The sequence below is a fragment of the Hylaeus volcanicus genome, chromosome 5 (genome assembly GCF_026283585.1).
Source record: "Hylaeus volcanicus isolate JK05 chromosome 5, UHH_iyHylVolc1.0_haploid, whole genome shotgun sequence".
Lineage (NCBI taxonomy): Eukaryota > Metazoa > Arthropoda > Insecta > Hymenoptera > Colletidae > Hylaeus > Hylaeus volcanicus.
Genome location: NC_071980.1, coordinates 6,111,098 through 6,115,441, shown reverse-complemented (window position 1 = coordinate 6,115,441; position 4,344 = coordinate 6,111,098). Strand labels below are relative to the sequence as shown.

Sequence of the window (4,344 nt, the reverse complement as noted above, 5' to 3'; positions counted from 1 at the left end):
TATCGTGAAATATTCCACTCTGTGAACTGTAATTATCATTCTACGAGTAAGGAACGTTGTTTATTTATTATTTGGAAGATTTATCAAGATAAGAATTTTATCTGCCAAACCGACCAATAGAATCGGCGCCGCATATATGCTACGAAACAATGATCCTCAGCCGACGCCCTCGGTCATCTTCCTGTGCCGCGCGTCATTTATTTAACGACAGCCTTCTTTGCCACTGGTTGGCTTAGTTATCCCTGTCTCGAGCAAGTTAAGTGGCGCGTGTTTGACTATGCACCGTCTTCCTTACAGTTGGATCGATATTACCTACGCTCGATTCTCTGTTTCGCACAATTTTTATTTGGCACGATCCAGTAGGTGCAAGAATACCGGCTCTACTTTCCTGCACGAATCTTCTGCTTTGACGTGGCTTGAAAAACAGTTTCTCAAGATATCCATTATATAACAAACAGGATATTCGCGGAGTCAGTAATTAAATCCTCAAGTTGTAGGAGAGCGAATTCTTCGTCTTTCTCACAGATACTTTGTACAGCGTGAGTTTACTATGATTCGGGGTTCTACTCGTGGCTAATTTCTATGCTGCTAAGTTACAAAATGTTTTCAGCTTCTAACACTAATTCGTAACGCGTAATAATACATACAATAAACAGTAACTTGTATAAAATGTAACTCGCTACGAACTTCTAACTTGTAACTCAGTTTCAACTGGTACACATTCCAAGATAACCAAAGTTCATCTGCTACTAATAAAATCAACTACTCGTTCTATTCGTTCGGAAATTGGAGGAACTTTTGTTCTTGCAAAATAAAATAAACATTTCGATATGGAACGAAATTCCTTCGTGGTTATATTCCACGTTTCGCGAATAAACACCGTAGAAAGCGAAACACGAAATTTCGAATAACGATTATTCGATTCGTCTGCTGTGCTTCGTGTTGTGGTTCCCGTCTCTAAGCAACACCGCATTGCTGTGCAATTCGCCAGATACGATGATCGAGTGAATGGACGCTAATGCGATGTTGAAAGCAGTGAAACTTACAAGCGAGTGTATTTCAACTTAGCGATGCATTAACTTATAGAAGATAGAGTAAACACCAGCGAGTAACAGCTGTACTGTGAAACTACGTAGAACTATCAATCTCAATCGTGAGCTTTGATTAAAATCTCTATATTAAAAGCTGATCTAATGTTCCCAAACAAACTTCTGATCAATAAACTTCCTCACCTGCTGAGAAATATATGTTTGAATATGTATAAAAAGTAACTTTGCGCCGGTTCTCGTTGATGAACACACAGCGATTTATTAATAATAAATAAGCAACGTCATTCTTCCATTTACTTTTTAAAGAAGGTGTGTATTTGAGGCTCAAAGAACTTCAAACTTCACATATACATCTTCTTTAACACTAAACCTTCCAACATTTCATTTATACCTATATCTATCGCGAGCAATTAAATGACTGGTCTTGAAGAGACTTTTTTTAATCGAATTCAACAATATTTCACGTGGCACTAAATTTGAATGCATGAAACAATTGTATACAATTTATGTAAATATATAATAATGTTACACAAATATTTGAAACTGCTCGTTTCACCGGGTCTGGTAGGCTTAATGTTAAAAAATAAATGAAAGAATAAGACGCCGTGTATGTGTTCATCGAGAAACGGTGCAAAGTTAGTTTCCGTGCATATTCAAACATAATTCCTAAGGAAGATGCGTATTTGATCACTGTAGCTGTATTTAATTACTGTAGCTGTATTTGATTACTGTAGCTGTATTTAATTATCTTCAATAGTTGGAATCGAAATTTACCAAAATTCGATACAGTTTATTAGAAAAGAATCATTTCGAAACGAAAGCAAAAAATACTTGATTCGATCAAATAAATGGAAACGCATTTCCAAAGAAAAGAAATTCTCCCTTAACCGAACCCGGATCTGAATTATTCGATTTCAGTCGATCGAAGATAACTTTGAAACATGTAACCATAATGTAGAATTAAAGAGGTTCAAGAGAGGATTACCTGAAATGGCAATCATTGATTCAATTAAGTCAATGAGTTATTAACGAACCAATGAAACTTGGGCCCTCGATGGACCCTGCGTGGTCGTCTAAGGGTTAAATGCATACTCAAATGGAAACCTTTGCGGTACTAAAAGTGACGAGTGTGGCCATTATAGATTCGCATAGTATATGTTAAACATAAAACATGCGCTGAAATGATAATGAATAAATATTTATGTATTATGCTAATTTTATTCTCGGTATCCGACAATTCCGCAATGTGTTTGAGATGTTACCTCTGTTAGGAGACAAATTTCGTATAATGGTAAAATGTGTACACTTCTTGCGTAGTCTTTAATATTAATGCCTTTCGCATCACGAAGATGAAGATAGTTTTAAGGAAGGCAAGTATTAAGTGTTTCTCGGGATATTTTCTTTTGCAGAGAAGAATTTATGCAAAGATTTTGTCAACATTAAGAATACTTTAGGTATGTTTTAAAGTATATTTGGTAATTTCTTCAATTCATTTCACACAGAAATCTTTGAAATATAACTTTTTTTTTTTTAAAAAACAAAATTTCTTCAACTCGTGGAAATGATAATTTAATCACTAATTGATCGATTGTTTTCAAACTTACTTTATCTAAATGCCTTGAATACGAACTAAAAAGTTGATATTTATATTCTTAAAGAATTCAATTTTCAAATGTTCTGGTAGCAGTTTACTTTATATTCTTAGAGAACACGTTAATAATGTAAAAAAGATTTCATTGATTTCAGATGATAGAAATTGCGATTTCAAATTACCAAATGTTCTTTAAAACGTACCTAAAATATTCTCAAGGTTAAACAAAATTAAGTAAACTTTACTCTGTGAAAAGAAAAATTTCGAAAAACAGGTAATATTTGGTTTCCTAATGTGCTCCCACCTCACCCCACCCTCTCCTTAAAGCAACGCCAGAATGTCAAGCTTCAGACTCGGCATTGTTTAATATGTTTGTCAATACGCGCGCGTACAAAGTTCTGCATGATATTTTGGTTCAATGAACGCACGTCAGTGTTTATGTTAACGATCGCGTCGGTTATTTCGATTGAAAAATTCACGGAAATGGTTGAGAAACGCCACGAACATTTTCGAATTCCCAATATTTACGTTTAGCCGTTGCTGTTTTTCGTTGTTCTAAGCGAATTTAATTGAACGACTATATAAATTCTGTTGTACCGATCATCCGTGTAAATCAGGGAACAAGTGTATCGTTATTCAGTTACATACAGCGGGTGTAATTTGGATCAATTTCCCAAAAAACTTTTCTGTGAAATTGTAGTTTCTTAACTTCTTTTTTTGTAATCAATGATATTTTACATATTCTCGGAAGTCTTTAAGATAGACATAGTCCAAACAACATTTGCTAGTTGATATAATTTGCGAAATCAACAAAAAGATGCGAAAAGTGGGTGAAAGTATAGAAGCAATGAGTATTTGTACGATTCTTATGACGAACCATTTACAGTAGAGTTTGTAAAGTAAACGCATTAGTTTATTGCTCCGTGCGAATTAGAAAACATGAAATTTCCAAGAAAGTACTTTTAAACAGTTGTCCGAATACTTATTGCTTCAACATTTCTATCGATTAATTGCTTTTTTCTTGTTAATTTCGCAACTTGCATAAATAGCTATCTTTATTTGTAATCTATCTATCTTAGACATTTCCGAGAATATGTACAATGTCATTGTTTATAAAAAGTAAGTTAATAAATTACAATTTTACAGTTTTTTCTACACCCACTGTAAATTCACATTTCTTCTCACACTAATAGCTTACGAACGGAAAATTTGGAGCTCATTGTTAGGACAAATGGACGCTATATTCCATAACAAGGCCAAAGCACAGTAAAACGAACCGACACCGTCGACGTACGATCGAAATATCGATTTTCCCTGCAACGATCTCGTTTCCCGAGAACAATACGCGGCCGACGTCTACTTTATGAAACATTATCTTATTCGCGTTACATGTCGTATCGCACATTGTGTAAACACGCGCGTTTACACAGAAGACGCTTCTTCGTTCCCCGATTCTCAGCATTCGATAGAAAGAAAAAAGAATCAGAGATGGGCAAAACCCTAGGCTTCGAACAAATCTGAAGTTTGCCGATATGTTTGTCTCGTTTCCGTCTTTGGAAAATGTTCAAAAGAGGAAACGAGACAAACATATCGGCAAACTTCGCGTTTATTCGAAGCCTAGAAAATGTTCAAAAGGAGAAACGAGAGAAACATATCAGCAAACTTCAGATGTATTCGAAGCCTAGAAAATGTTCAAAAGGAGAA

At 35.0% G+C, this 4,344-nt stretch overlaps 1 protein-coding gene across 2 annotated transcripts in view; it reads right to left on the bottom strand.

Annotated features, from left to right (window-relative positions):
* LOC128876950 (protein phosphatase Slingshot) overlaps nt 1-4,344 on the bottom strand; it is a 54,151-nt gene that overhangs the window by 41,222 nt on the left and 8,585 nt on the right. The window lies entirely within an intron of this gene.